Raw genomic sequence first — 16,855 nt, 5'->3', positions numbered from 1 at the left:
TATTACTTATGAGTTAAAGTGAACAGTAAAAAAGTCGTTACGAAACTAAAATGTAGCTTAAGTTGTTACTTAATAAACATATTCAGATTTTTTGAAACATTTTTTTTTTTTTGATTTATGTTTTTGAAATGTTTAAAAACTTTTTTCATAGAACAAGCATTTTGAAAATATATCTTGCATTCAAATTGACATTTGTCTAGCTATGAGTTTACAACACGAAAATATTTTTTTAATTGTAGCGGCTGCTAAATGGCATACAAATTTCATTCCATTTTTTGAAGAATTAACTTAAATTCAATATAATTTACTTTTCGAAACCCAGGAGGTAAGTAAGATCTTTGTTTAATGTACAGTTTCATTAGAAGCTCTAATCTTTGTAATCTATTTTTTAATATATCCTAAACACAAGAAAACAATGTAAATGGGGCAAAACGAAGTAGGAACAAACCCTTAAAGTTTGTTGTTAATACAGCTATTTAGGAAAGTTTAAACGCTTAACCATTTAAAGCTTAACCATTTATCAAGAGTTTCTTTAAAACCCACGGACACTAAGGCTTGCTCTAAAACATTAAAAAGATCATTTATAAGTTCAAAGTAAATGTGAAGTTCCATAGTAGGTACAGCTATTTACGAAAGTTTAAACGATTGCAGAATTTTTATCAAGTATGTCTGGTTATTGTTTAATAAAAAAAAACTGTCAAATAATATCGAATCAATTTTTTTTATTTAATAAAGAAAAAGTAATTAGCTTTAAAATAAATATGAACATATTATAAAAACTTTAATATTTAGTTAGAAAAAAACAATTGCAAAAAATCATATAGGTAAAATAAGTAGCACAAAAGTTTAAACGAATTGCAACATTTGAACAAAAAATGAAAAAGAAAAAGCAGAATTAATATTTAAAGTGTCCTCCTTGTTTTTATAGCAAAGATAAACTCGTTTATGCATTGATTCAACTAATTTCATGCACATCACGCGAGGTACTTTTAGCCAGTACTCATTTAAAAGTTGCTTCAAATGCTGAGTTGATTGAATTTCATGGTATGTCAGTTGATTGTCGATCCAAGACAAATATTTTCGATTGGGTTGAGATCTGGTAATCTAGGGCACCAGGGCATAAAATTGAACTTTTTTTTCAAAAAATATTTTTTGATTGAGTGAGCTGTGTCAGCTGAAGCCCCGTCTTGTTAAATGATAAATTGCTTGCTTCTGCCATACAAGTGTCTGATTGATGGAACTAAATACGTTTCCAATGTGTTCTTGTAAGTGCATTGATTAATTCAGCCTTCGTACAGCTCACAGAAGCCTATACCTTTATGAGAAAAACATCAGCAGATGCCAACCAAACCTCCACCGCCTTGTCGACGATGTTACAAAAACCTGTCTGAATATTCCTCTGTTGCAAATCTTTTGACATAGATTCTTCCGTTGCGGTTTACTACTTGAAAATTAGCTATATCACTCCGAATAACTTTTGTCCACTGTTCTACAGACCAGTTCAGCTTTTCTTTGGACCACACTCGTCGTTAACGTTTATCCGTGATTGAAAGAATAGGTTTTCTAGCAGCTATGTACGTTCCAATACCTTTGTCCAACTATGTTCGTCTCACGAGCTCTCTGCTAACTTTTTGATTATTTTTTGAGTCGTTGAAGTTTTGTGCTAGCTTTTTGTAGCTGAGTCTGGGGTTTTCTCTACTCATTCTGAATATACCACTTTTGTCACGGTTGCTGAGTTTGGATGGTCTCCCAGTACGCGGCATATCGGAGACGTCCTTGGTAAGTTCCCAGGTTTAATTGCTTTTTCGAACGCAAGATTCAGAAACATGAAGTATTTTGCCTATTTGAACGTTTGTGTGATTTTTTGTCCTCGCCATACCAATAACTTGCCACTTGATCCCACTAGAAACTGTTATTCGACCCATTTGCACGCAATTGAAATTAATTTGAAATTCACAATATTTCAAGTTGATTTTTAATGAATTAAAAGCTGCCTGATGATGTTGTGATGAATTTTTTGATTGTAAACCACTTATTTTAACTTTATTTGAAAATAAAAAAAAATTTCGCACCGGATTAATCAATTAATTAGAAAATAATTGATCCTAAATAAAATCGCTTAAACTTTTGTGACACCTCTTAATTTGTATGACCTACCTTTTAATGAAATTTCTGAGTAAACAGTGATGAGTCGAAACCTACTTTTTTTTATTTTATTAACAAATAACCTATTTGCCAAATTGGAAAAAAAAATCATTTTGATATCTATTTCAGTTAGATTTTTATTCAAGAAAAACCGAAGATTAGATCTTAAAATTCTGTTATCGTTTAAACTTTCGTGAATAGCTGTATAACTCGGACAATCTAACTCAACAAAGCCTAACTCAGGGTCCTCAAACGAATTCAGAAAATCAAGTTTACTGATGCCAAGTCTTTCGAGCTTTACTTATTCCTGCCTCTATGTTGTCTAAGAGCTTCTAGGTCAGCCTCTGCATTTTATTAGATAGACTGAAAAGTCCTTAAATGTCTCATTTAAAAATAAATTTAGGATCTCCAAAGTCCTTCTTTCGCAATTTGCATTAAATTCATTGGTAAAATAAAGCTGCAGAACTTAGTCCTAAGAATTTTAAGCCCCGTTTCATGTTAAAAGCTGGATTGTAACAAATGGAATAGAGTTTAGTCTACTTCTTAATTTGCATAAGATTCTCATAAACATCATTTTCATCCTGAATTTTTGCCAATGGTATCATTTTCTTGACCCCTATCCCTTTAAACTTTTTTGAATGAGAATCTTGGGTGTTAGTATCCCTAATTTTCACAAGGCTTGTGAAAAATAGGGAACCTTGGCTTCAATTTTGTTGTACTCTTCTGCAGAAATCGGTTCATTTGGATGCAGTACCTGGATTTTTGACATTTCATCCTCCAGTTTTAAGTTGTAATTAAGAGCTGAAAGTAGTTATAGGAAATTTCTCTCTATTAGCTGATGGGACAATCATTTCTCTTGCTACATGATCTTTACTGCAGTGTGCTTGAAGATTTTTTCTCGAATTGCAATTATTGAATTACCGGGGAATACTTTTGCTTTTTACATCATAGCATTCAGTACAATAAGTTCGAGGAGCTTGATAGGAGTTTCCCTAGGCCTATCTAATGAAAATGGTGTCCTTCTTTTATCAGGTGTGGATTGATGAGCTCTAGCAATATTGCAAATGGAACACAAGCACTCTGTTAAACTCATAAGTTGTCTCCGAGTCAATTCCCGAAAGTCCAATTTAGAATATTCTTGAAGCATTGGGGGATCTTCTCAACATCAGCTTTATCAATAGCTACTTTTTCTAAAATCTTTCCAAATCGTGCACAAAGCCTATATAAACGTTTTTTATTGTCACAGGAGTACTTTTCTAAAAAACAGTCTTTCTTTCTGTCAAAGTCTTTATTTCAACTATTAAGTCACCTTTTGAAGGTAAGCCAGGCAACATAACTTCCTGTCACTTATCATGAGTTTTTGAGTAAGGATATTTGAAAATGTCACTTGCTGAGTTTGCGTCTGATACGTTCACCAATAATAATTAACAAACGTAATAAAAATCAACAACTATGTAACAGTTTAATCACTGTTAAGCTCATCACACACGTTTTCCTCCCAAGTGGGCATTTGGAAAGACTGTATCTCAGTAATAACAACTTATACTTAATTACAGTAGACGCTCGTTCCAATTGTTTGCTATTTAAGACAGTTTTAAATAAATAATAACTAAATTCTGTAAAACTGCTGACTAAGGAGAAAAGCAAACAGGGTAAATTGCTTTTACACTTTGGGACTTTAAACAATAAAGGTGCGACAATTTACAGAGCTTCCTTGCCATAAATAAAAGACGTTCATGGCAGTGGAACCCACAATAAAGTGATTAAAAATCGAGTTACCGCTATTAGGGATAGAGTTAAAATCGGAAAATCGTAAAAAAATTAGATTTCCTCCGAGCTACGATTTACTGCAATAATATTTCGGAAGCGATGCAGAAAAAGATGGTATATACTGTTTTCCGACGACATTTTCTTTACTTCTTCGATAACTTATAAAACACTGTGTGTGTTATAATAAGTCGACAATGCAAATTTTATACCTGAAGTCTTTGTTTGGCCATCAACCACCCTTTTGTTTTAACAGATGTTTGATGTGTTAACATGCTTTTAGAAAATCAGTTACAAATAACAGGGCAATACTTTTTATCACCTGGCATGCCTTGAGATGCGCTCCTAAAGATGACTATGAATCAACTGCTATCAGTACTGTTGGCTACTCCTGATAATACAGAATGGAAATATATATATGAATATTGGCTGATTCACGATGCTCATAATTAATATCCCATGGCGCAGGAAACAATGGTCGTATCTAAATCATCGATTAGAAGGTATCAACACAGTTTGATGAACGAACTTGGGGCTAAGTTCATCAAATGCATGAAGATGATAAAACAATAACAAAAATAAACGGTTAAGGTCAAGCAGGCAGCCTGGATTGTACCAAACTTGAGCTCAATAGTAATCTAGGATTTATTCTAGCTCATGAACAACGCAGTTTTTGGAAAAACGATGGAGAACATGTACAAGCATGCTGACTAAGTTCAAATTGTGAGATAGGTAGGATGCGCCGCATTATTGAAGACACCAATTTTTTGTCCTACAAGATATTTGATGGAGACCTTAAAGTGATTTACAGCACCAAAAGCAAAGGCAGAAAGTGGAATCGAATCGGACGAGAATATGGAAACCAGAGCAGAAGCGAATTCTTTAAAAAGAGCAACAAGACGGGCAAAATTGGATGCAAGGCAAAAGATCAATTGCATCACGAAAGACGAGATGGAAGATAGTTTTTAAAGATTAAACCCGAAGTGTTAGCTTTAATCGCGGGAAGGTGTTGTGAATAACGTCTTCAAAATGCAATTAGCGTGTTAATGTATGTAAGGTGTTAAATGTGTGTGGGTGTTAATCTATCTAGGTGTTAACGCGTCTAAGTTTTAATGTATTTAATGTGTCAAAATGACGCAGTTGTAAAACTATATAAAAAGGGAGTGGAATTTGAAAAGTGTATTATTCGCAGTCAGATGGGAAAAATAATATCAAGTTCATAAATAAAATAGTGACTCTTTAGTGATTCAGGGAAGATTTATATAATTCCCCACAAAATTCCAATCTGATTTTTTTTGTTAAAAATAGGATTTTCTAAAATAATATAGAATATATGTATACTTTTTTATTTTAAATATTAGCTAAAAAATGTTCCACCTAGTTCCAAGTAGATATATATTCTTTTCAGTAAATACTTTAAATTTTAGAACATAAAGGGATTGCTGCGGTCACCTGCAGTATAGGGAGTTATTAAAGAAATACAAATGTCAGTGAATCCATAAAAAACTTGTTTTCCGCCATTTTTTTTAAGCAGTAGTTTATTGTATCAAAACAAATGAAATTGGCGGAAAACAAGGTTTTTATGGACTCATTGATATTTTTATATCTTGAATTTGAGTTGTTTTTTAGATGTATAACTTGTTTTAGTATATTAAATAAGTTCAAGTAACATAGTTTTGTCATCATCGGCTATTTAAAAGTTTGTTAAAATGTTTATTGTTAATTTTGATAAATGATTTATTATCTGATAAATACTAGATATTTGAAATAGCATTACTTAACAACTTCAGTATTTCCTGTAATATACAAGTAACATTACTTACATAGGGAACGTAATGTGATAATTTTCAAAGAAGTTTTAACATAAAATGTTAAACAGTGTAAAGTGAAAAATGATATAAAGTACTCAAAAATGCTTCTGATATATATTAATAATTTTAACAACAACAACAACAAAGAGATTAGATTTTATCCCGAATATACGGGAATTAGGAGTGGATAAACTACGATTTCGGAAGGATTTGCTTAACGAAATCAAATAAAACTGAAGAAATTAGCAATAAGAACATAAATTAATACTACTTTAGATAGATTCATTTTAAAAGTGAAGAAAAAGACTAAAACAATGTGGTAGAAATTATGATTCTTTCATAGAAAAAGGATAGCAATGGTTTCAAGAAAATCTTATGACTAATAAAAGTAGCCATTTTGGTTCTGGAAAACCCCATAAACAATGGGTGGTCCTTTGAAAGCAAAGGAAAAGAGAAAAAATAAAAGAACTAGGTATTGAACATCATGCTCTATTGTTAGTCTCTGCAAGAATTACACTTTTTAAAAAAATGTCAAAAGTTTTATAGATCAAAAAAAGTTAAAGACACTTTGGATAACTTTTCCCTTAAATATGAGTGTAAAACAAACTCTTGCATTAGAAGCGAATACTGACCTCAGCGGTAAATAATATTAAATGATCAGAAACTTAGCCCTTGGACACATATTTATCCCCTTCTTCCAATTTATTTCAATATTTTTTCCCCCCTAATTTCAGTAGCATTATTTTTATAAAGCTGTGTTTATATAGATAGTATAACAATATCAATAATAGCAGCTGAAATAAATAATGGTAATTGTGCCAGAAAATCATTATTTAAGTTTAACATTAAGGATTAACTAGTATGTCTCGTTATGTCTCGTTATGTCCCGTTAAAAAGATGAGAATTCCGGGAAATTGTAAAGCTCCTATTTTGTTCGGGACATCTCGTCTCGTCTCGGTATCGTCCCGGATTTTGAGAGAAAATTGAAAATTGTCTTGATATTTATCGCTAATCGGGACAAAACTTTTAGAGTCGTCTCGTCTCAAATAAAAACAATAACGAGGCGCAGACGTTTAATTTCCGATGTATTTCTCTATAATTACGAGGTTTTCGCAAAATTACAGCAAAATTTTGCAAGCCACCACAAACCATCGGAAAATATAGGAAAATAAAAAGATTAAATCTTTTTTTTTTTTTTTGCATTTTATTTACATTTCGCAAACCATTTAAATCTAAATTACTTTTTAAAGTAAATTACTTTCACACTCGGCGTAGTTAAGGTGAGTCAGTAAAATTTTATCCGAGAATTCCAACAAAATTCCTAACTTTGATAATCTATAAATTAGGTTTTGAATGAGATGAAATAAATTTGAATTCAATATTTTTTATGAAAAAAATAAAAAAAAAAAGAATGTGTAGACAGTATTTAGCACGGTGATCTTCTATTTGACTTATTAAGTAAATTTTTTGAGATCTTCCGTGTTTTATCATTCGGTCTTATTTTTATAAGATTTTTCACTTCTTAATTTCAAGGCCTTCTTAAACAGGCTGCGACCACTCTTCTCTAAAATAACTGGATAGCGCATCTCTAATATCAAAATTGACGCCAAAATTGCCATATTGGAAAGCTGCAGAACGCTGAAATCTGATGTGTGTATTTAAAGCGATAAGCCGAAAAACAGAGCTTAAAGCTTACGGGATTTAAATTTTTGGGGCTTTCCAATATGGCAATTTTGGCGTCAAAAAGTTTGAAGTTTTGCTCGGAGTTGTGCTATCCAGTTATTATAGAGATCAGTGGCTGCGACAGCTCACTCTCCGCAAAATTAGCGAAGGCCGACTTTTTTACGGTTAAAATTATTTTTTATCCTTGCTTTTGTAAACAAACTTCAGAAACAAATAAAGAGCTTTATTAGGACAAAACATTTTGTAGGAATTTTTTTTACGTTTATAAATAAGTTAATTGAAATAAAAGTTTAAAGAGTTTAGCTAAAAATAACTAAATCTCATTTTTTTTAACTATATGTTTATTTTAGCTGTTTAACACTTGTCATACAAATAATAAACTTTTTGATAAAAAAAAAAAATAAGTTAACTTTAATTTATTAAAATTATTCTGACTTTTTTTAACTCAATGTATTTTATTTTAAAGTTGAAAGTTTTGCTTGTTTTATTAAACATTCCTTCCCAAAATCTTCAGAGTGTTTTTTACAATAATTGTTTAAAAAGATTTTTGCCAAAATGCAGCAAACTTTTTTAACACTTCGAACAAGCAATTGAAATTTACTATTGCAGTTAATAAAAATGTCAATTAATCCTCTCTTTCACAGCAATTGTGAAATTTTATTCACAAGTGTCACTTCAAATATAAAAAAACAATAAATAACATATCAAACTCCACATCAAGTTCACAGTTATCACAGTGGTGGTGAGCAGGAGGAAATTATTGTAAAATCTAGCTACTTTCCAGTTTTGTCGATTTTAAATTTTTGAATAACATTTTGCACAGTTATCAGATATGTGCCACCTTACCCTTGCTAATATTTCCTAAACTTTTTTTCTAGTCCATCTGATTGCACATGTCCTAGCAATACATAGGATACACTGCAATTCAACAAATACTTGACACAGCTTGCTAATCTTTTAGAAGTTTTTTGCAAAGCACTCGCAGTATCCATTGTTAACCTTTTCTTTCTGAATTTTGAGTTTACGCATTTCAAATTTTCAGCAAAATAAGAAATATAGTTCTTTAAGAAATCTATTTGCCAATCATTGACTGAAGTAATAGGCTTTCTTTGAATATCATTTAATCTAATATCTAGACCTTTAGCTTTGCTGTTGACAATAAGCCATCACTTGACAACTGTTTCAATAAAAAGTGCAGTATCTTTAGCTTCAGGAATTTTTACACGAAATGCTGCAACTATTTCATCAAAAAAAACTTTGAGAACTAATCCAAAATTTTGTCGTTCAATTGGTTTTGGTGACTTGATGCCTAATGGGTAATTCCATGGGAAAACATCCAATTTTTTTTTAAAATGCAACCCTAAGTCTCAGATTTTGCTGATTTTTAAACCACTTACAGATTTTAGTAAATTATGAACATCCTGAAAATTTTATCATCTAATTTCAATCGGTTCCTAAGATATAGCTATTTAAAGTTTGCCTCCAACCAACAAAAAACCGCCATTTTTAAAAATGGTTTTGGTCCTAGCTTCTGTTATATGTGTGTTGGAAAGCTGAAAATTTGTACCTTTACATATTTTGGGCCCACGAATCCAATGAAACAACTTAAAATATTTAAAAACGAACATAACACCTTAAATTTAAATGTTTACCACAATTTTACTGGGGCGAGTCGAACCACAAAAATGCCGATGTAGCTCGATTTTTTTTTTTTTTAGTTTTTTTTTAGAATTTGTCCTGAATAGTTAAGTTATAGTTATTACAAAGAATTGGAGAGTGGTCTTTTCTAAAACAGAAATAAAAACATGGTCAAATCTACTTAAATTTAGTGCTTAAAAACAGGTATTTTGATAAATTAAATGAGAAAAAAAGGGTGTAATTTGACAGTTTTGTAGCTGAAACTGTTTTGGCAACATCAAACTGCCCTTTAAGTTGTTATTGACTAGCTGTTTCTGTTTTCTTTGTAATTTTATAGAATCTGATCCTAAACATTATTATTTCAAAGGGGGAAATTATATAAATGCAGATGAATATCGCAAATTTTGTTGTTTTTTTTCAGAGGTTGTATAGACATTTCTCTAATTCGATTGCGCAACTAATTTCTCAGCTTGAAAAAGAGGTCAGTAAGGACAAAAATGTAAACAAATAGCGGCAAACTATTTTTTCTTTTTCTAAATTTTCGTAGCTAAAAATATTATTTTTTAGCTGGTCGTTTATTATTTTTAAAGTTTTGTATTCTTCAAGCAAGCTTCTGTAACTTTCATGACATACTTCTACTTTTTTTTCTATGATTTTTTTTCGAATGATAAAAGTTTACAATTTTCACAATCTACGTTTTTGGTAGAGTCGATTATTGTATTGTTACACCAAGCTCTGTAAACATCAAGTTTTTTTTCTTAATAGGAAAAGAAAAAAGAGCAATGTTTGTCTTTTCCATATTGTTATTATAAAACGAACTTCCGCACAGTGGAATACAGCAATACATCCCTCTTCCACCTTTTTTCACTCCGTTTGGTCTGAAATTGCTTGAGTTGGAGTAAGACATCTTTTGGAGCAAAATTATGTTTTTAATTTTATTATTTCGAGAAAGAGTTTTTATCTATTTACATTTTTGTCCTTACTGGCCTCTTTTTCAAGCTAAGAAAATAGGATAACTTTTGGAATCATTCGTAAAGTTCTAGAAAATATTATAGACAAAGCACAATCTTCGAAGCTGCGAATGGACACCACTTTCGCAACGTTATTTTTCGTTTTTAAATTAAAAATGTTTATCAAATAATGTAGTGTGATTTAAAACATTCACTTTTTTTGAAAATTATTCCTAAAAAAAAAAAAAAGAAGCTGCAGAAAACTGAAACACATTCGTTTCTTCGGCGCCATTATGAGACGGTTTAACTTCATTTTTTACTATTAAAATCATTTTCAAAAGAATATTATTTCTGTTTCGCTTAAAAATTAGCCATAGATGAAGATGAAATTCTTTTCTGTATTTCGGATTCTTAATTTTGATTAGCTGAGTTCCTTTTTGACAAAAAGGAACTCAGCTAATCAAAATACATTAACCTTATAATAAGGTTAATGTATTTTGTTTAATTTTTAAAAGATGAATATACGGTTCAAGTTTAGAATTCAATGCTTTTGTATCAAAATTTAACCATTCAAAATTCATCCTTCAAAAAAAAAGAGAAAAAATGCAGACGAGAAGAGATAGATACAAAAATAAAAGGTTTGGAGGAGCGGGGATTTGAACCCCGGGCATCTCGCATGCGAAGCGAGCGCTCTACCCCTGAGCTACACCCCCTGTTGTATATTGAAGATAATTTTATAGGTGATTTGTGCTTTTATAATCTTTTTGTTTGGTTTTGGATAAAATTTTGGTTCAAACCACAGTATTTTCAAATCATTCTTTAAGTGAAGTAACATTAAAATGAACAGCCAAAATCAATAATTTTATCAAAACTTATTCAATGCTAAGTTTTACAATAGAAGAAAAGCAATTTGTGGAAACATTTTATCGTAACAGCCAGTCATTTCAAATACACAACTTGCAATATCTGAAATGTGAAAATATCTCGTGGATTGCGCAATCCAAAACTTCAATTACTTAACGAACTTTCACCTTATTTTAGACCTCGGCACCCATAGCGTACTCTAAAAAATCTTCTAACTTAAAAAACTTTACTCACAACTATCGTTGGTCCTGAAGGTGTGCCAACATCAGAATAACTTGAGCCCCTTACAATTAAAAAAAGAACAATACCCTTATTTGACTTTAGATCAAAACAGCAGAGGAATGAAATGTTACAATCTTGAATCCCTGGCTAGGTTGACAATAGCTAAAAAAATTGATTCAAACTCCGAAAAAGGTCTGAAGTTTCAAAGATTTATATTTGAAATGATTGGGAGCGGATCAAATTCTGCCTGTTATGATCTAAGTTTGATGAAAAACATACTGCTTCAAAAATTTGTTAAAGACTTGAGAATGTTGCGAAAGAGTGGAAGCTAAAAGACAAGGTCACAGTCTGCTTAAGAGATAATGCGGTAAATGTAAAAGCAGCTTTCAAAGAACCTTAGTGTGTTTACAAGTTTGCTGGGTGTCTAAATCATTCACATGAACTAGTGATCAAAAAAGAAGTTTTTTTCACTCCAGAGTGTTGTAAACCTGATAGAAAAATGTCGAATACTTTGAACTCATGCTTCTTATTCAGACTAATCCCTTAAATCTAAAATCATAAAATATTTGCAAAGCTGTAAAGTAATTGAAATCAAGAAAGTGGTACAATATTGGATTACAATGGTACAATTAAGGATCTAGTTTCCTTAATTGTACTCTTAGCGCTATTTTTTAAATTTGATTCTTCGAGACTTAACGCTTTTTAAATTTTGAGTTTTTTTAACATCTTTACAACAAACAATCCCTAAATTATGAAATTCAATTGAAAATCCATGTTTTCACTCAGTAGATCACCTACATTTTTTAGTTTCGTCTTAGGGGGTACAATATTGGCAACCTTACCTTATATATATTTTACATTGGGTAATTGTAAGCCAATTGTAAATTATATGGAATGGTTTTATCTTATTTTGCATTGATTTTCCTAGTAAACTTGTTAAAATCTGCGAAAACCACACGTCGCATTTTTTGATACTCCATATTATCGCAAAAAATGTTCTTAACGTATCAGTATTTATGATATCCTGTAAAAATTAGTCTTGTACCATTGTAGCTTTCTTTATTAAGAAGTAACTCTTTTTCACGTGGTCCGCAAAAAAAACTTTAATTTATCTTCTGTAACACGTGCGGTTTTTGTCGATCACGGTTCGGTTGTCAATTACCCAGTAAACATTGGACTCCTTTGACGTCCGGTGGACAAACAAAACTGATCTAATTGTCCAATTTTGGACGATTTCGTTCGTCCATAAGTATTTTATTACTAACTATCTACTAAGATTTATGTAAAACATACTATTTTGTAAAACTTTACTATTGTAAAATCTTTTTCACTTAAAAACTGGAGCAATTAAGAAAAATTGTCAGTTAAACTCCAATTTTTACCAGTTACTTTTACTTCGCAGCGAGGATGACAAAGAATTGACCCTGTGGCTTGAAAAGAAAACAAATCGTTTTGTTTCACCAGCAATACAAAATGAAATATTTAAAATTATGGCACTATAAGTTTTTCGCAATTTTGTCAACAACATACAGTCATCAGTTATCTTTACTGTTCTTTAGATGAAACAAGTGATGTTTCCAATACGGAGCAGCTGATTTTTTGTTTCCGGTGGGTTGAAGATGATTTACAAGCACACGAAGAATTCATTGGTATGTATCTGTTACCAAATACAACGTTCAAAGAAATTGAGCGTGCTCTCAAAGAGATTCTCTTGAAAATGAATTTGAAATTGGAAAATGCACGTGGTCAGTGTTACGATGGAGCTGCTGCTAATTCTGGTCCTATATCTGGAGTAGCAACTATTATAAAGTTGTTGAACAAAAAGTATTTATACACGCATTGCTACGACCACGCTATAAGTCTTGCCATAGGAGATGTCATTAAAAATACTCCAAGTCTCTTTAAAACCTTTGGAACAGCATATAAAATTGCAAACTCATCACCAAGTTACCTAAAAGAAATACCAAGTTCGACGCTATTCAATTATAACGGAGATTAATAAACTTGTTCAATTTATAACGGAGAACAATTCTAAATCTATACATAAATTTTGTTCGACAAAGTGGACAGTATGAGGGGGATGTTCAGTAATCGTTTCTAGAAAACTATCACGAACTCATGGAGTTTGGAGATGATCATTCCAGGAGGTGAATGATACCGAGATAAAAGCAAGAATTAGGGAGTGAAGTTTGTAATATCAATATTTGATTTCATCTTTTGTTGCTATTTAGGAGAATGCCACCTAAAAGAAACCAACAACCTGGGTGAGGCACTCCAACGTCAAGATATTTTGGTAGCGGAGGGACAAAATTTGGCATCTTAAGCCGTTAATGTTCTAACAAAATCCCGAAGCAGCGAAATATGAGTTGTTTTGGGAACGTACGATGAATGAAAACCCAGCTAGGTGTTGTTGAACTCCCGAGAAAAAGGAGAGTGCCAGATTATTTACAAAAAATCCTTAACCAAAAAAATACTTATCAATTCAACGATTCATCAAAAGAACATTACCTCCAATTGCATTTTGAAGCTTTTGATCTTACTATCAGCTATATAAAACAGAGATTTAATAAACCTGATTGTAAGGTTTATATTGATCTTCAGGAAGTTCTTCTCAAGTCAATAAAATGGGAAAGCTGGGAAAATCATTTGCAATCAGTTTGTTGCTTTTACAGTCCAGGTATTAATCAATCTATAGCTAAAACACAAATTACCCTTCTCCCAAGCATTGCAAAATCGCTTGATTACCACACCAAAAAATTTACTATCCAAGATCTCATCTCGTTTCTCAAGAGTTTGGATCACTCCAAAAAGGATTTACTTGCAGAAGTTGTTAGGATCGCAAAGCTAATTCTCGTCATGCCAGCTATTAATTCTCTTGGTTATAGGTCTTTCTCCGCTTTGAAAAGGATGAAAACCTATCTTCGATTGACAACAATAGATTCCCATCTGAACAACTTGTAAATGAATTTGTTAATAAATGTCAAACACGAATAAACCATTTTGGTGAATTCAGTTTAATTTTTTGTCAAGAATAAACAATGTTTGACTTATTGCATTTTGCATTTTAACTTTTTACAAAATAATTTTTAGATATATTGAAAGATATGGTGTTTAATGGTCAATAAATATTCATTTTAAATAACTACTGTCCTTGAAAATTAATTTTCAAAATTTTGTTTTAGTAATTTTAAGTTTATTATTTTCATGTTTTTTCGTAACCATAGCCCCCATTTCTTTGTAATAGTCCCCCTCCCGCCCATAACAAAATTGTGGTTATGGCCCTGATGCAATAGAAGTTAAAACTTTAAAAGATGTCAAGCCAAAACGATGTCAAATGTTTTCGTTCACTACATGCAAATAAGCTTATGTACCTTACAAACCTTTATTAAAGTTAATACTTAGATAATAAGTGCTTAAATATTACAATTAATTTGCTTTTTTCTTTCGATATAAAAAAAATGAAAGTTTTAATGCACTGTTTTAAGAAGTACATGCCAAAAAAGCTCCACTTTATTCCACGTTCAACTTTGGTTTAACGAAGCTACTAAACTACACGAAAATATAAGGTTAAAAATTGGCGCATTAAAGACCTATAGCGCGCATGAAATGCGTTTGCGCGCGTTTAGCAACCCACGTGTTACAATTCTTCAGCATTTCTAAACCTGCATGCATTCTCATCGTTTCCATAAGATTTTAATAGAATTTAGGTCAGGAGATTGCGCAGGCTATTTACATTATAGTGATAAATATATATATATATATATACATATATATATATATATAATTTGTACCGGCCTTTGGGAAGGGGTGAGGTCGAATGCTGCAGGAGGTCGGGAAGTAAATTTGAGCACAAGTTATAAATTTTTACTTTATGTTCAGATTATTTGTATTGTAACTTAATTGTCATCTTTTGTAAAAAGAAAAAAAAAAAAAAAAAAAAAAAGTTCATTTAAATACGGAAAATTACTCAAAGTTGTTGCTGATAAAAATTACTCAAAGTTGTTGCTGATAAAAAGCCGCGAACGATTTGCGGCATTAACCACAAGAAAAAATATAATTTGAGTTATTTAAAAAGCATGTTTTATGTAAATAAAGTATACACGTGCTGTTTTGGGACTTGGATTATGTTTTTTGTTTTTTTTGTTTTTTTTTTACTTTGTTTATCTACTTGGCCAGATTTTTAAAAAAAATCGAGGGCGGGAGGAAAAACTTCACACAAGGGCGGCAAGGAAGTGAAGTCCGGTACTAATTGTACATATGATTTCACACTTTTCAAAATCTATAAAATATAAAGGCCTGTGCAGCGTATTTTTATTTTTTTAGTAATCAGGCTGAAGAGAGTTTAATATTTCAGAGATTCGGAAGAAATTTAAAATATAGAATGGAATTTACTTTTTCTCACAATCGAGGCTTTTTCTCACAATCGAGGCTTTTTCAAACTTTACAATCTTTGAAGTTTTATCACAATATAAAAGTTTCTAGTGTTTTTGTTTGTTATGAAATCTCCATAATAATTTTTCTCTTTACAAAAACAACTTTTCTTTTAGAAAAAGTATCCATTTGCCTACAATAATAAGCTTAATATCCGACAGTTTTTCACTGGCGTAGATAAGTTCATGAAGTGATTTTTTCAATTAATTACAAAGATTAAGATAATTTCTTAAAAAAGTCTATATCTTGATAATTTAAGACTCAATATTGTTATCATCTCCGAAAAAAATTCCATATTTTTAAGGTAATTTCAAAGATTATTCATTAACACCTCTTAAAAGTTGGAGGCTAGCTTAATTTTGAACCTTCTATTTTCCTTATATAAACTAAATTTTTTTTTACTTTTCATTTTGAAATTTCCAAATGGAATTCCTAAAATCAACAAATCAAACCTCCCTTCCCTCCTTCCCTTGCACCCTACCTACTTAGTACCTGGTTTTTACGATCAAATATAGTTACTTAAAAAATAACAAGAACTGAACAGCATCTAAATTTCTTCACTCCGTAGCACACTGATAAAACTTTTAGCAAAATCTTATTTAGACTATTACACATAACTGGTTAGTAATATAATTTATTATAATAGTAATATGAATAAGATATTCGCATAATCTAATTACCTCTTTTGTTTATTGTCAATTTAAAAAGTTAAAGATAATTTAAAAAATTGAAGTAGAAACAATTATGATGATAAAAACCAGTCAAAATGTTTTAATTTGAAGTCTAAAACGGAGTCTAAAAGTTGTGCACCTTATATCAGCAAAATCAAAGAACCAAATGAACAGCTAATATTTCTCAACACCCAATTTTCGGAAAATTTAAAAAAAAAATTATTTCATTACTTTTTACTTGAATGCTAATTTTATCCATATACAAATCATACAAGTTAGTACCTAACCTTCAACACATACAAGTTGGTACCTATGTTTCAACTTTTTAAAATATGAGATCATAGTAATGCATTTTTTTGTTGTACAAAAAATTAAAGTGCTGTTATATTATTTTTTACTTCACTCAATATAATAAAAAGATCTTATAACAACTTAAATATATAGTTTTGTTAATAATAAGACTAAAAATTATTATGAAGTACATTTTTCAGTTTAAATAATGAATGTTAAAAAACATTCAATTAGTTAATTAAATTAAATAGTTTGCTTTTTTTTTTAATTTTAAAATCCGTCATCATCACCATTCAAAGTTGGTAGGTTCGAAATTTTATGATAGAATCCTGGCTATTCTTGTGGGATGTATAGTCAAACTTTTGATATGTCCTAATTCTTT

The 16,855-nt window shown here is 30.9% G+C and overlaps 1 non-coding gene and 1 pseudogene across 1 annotated transcript; one reads left to right on the top strand and one right to left on the bottom strand.

Annotated features, from left to right (window-relative positions):
* The first annotated feature begins 6,145 nt into the window (after positions 1–6,145).
* Positions 6,146–14,041, top strand: LOC149879154 (uncharacterized; annotated as a pseudogene).
* On the bottom strand, positions 10,636–10,707 carry Trnaa-cgc (transfer RNA alanine (anticodon CGC)). Its single transcript has one exon. It is a non-coding gene; the product is annotated as a tRNA-Ala (tRNA).
* Positions 14,042–16,855: the final 2,814 nt, after the last annotated feature.

This window comes from Hydra viridissima, unplaced genomic scaffold (assembly GCF_058129835.1).
Source record: "Hydra viridissima isolate aposymbiotic clone 2 unplaced genomic scaffold, HvirCarnegie_v1 scaffold_14, whole genome shotgun sequence".
In the NCBI taxonomy this organism is placed as follows: Eukaryota; Metazoa; Cnidaria; class Hydrozoa; order Anthoathecata; family Hydridae; genus Hydra; species Hydra viridissima.
The sequence above is the reverse complement of the archived record's forward strand: the minus strand, read 5'-3'. Positions and strand labels throughout refer to the sequence as shown.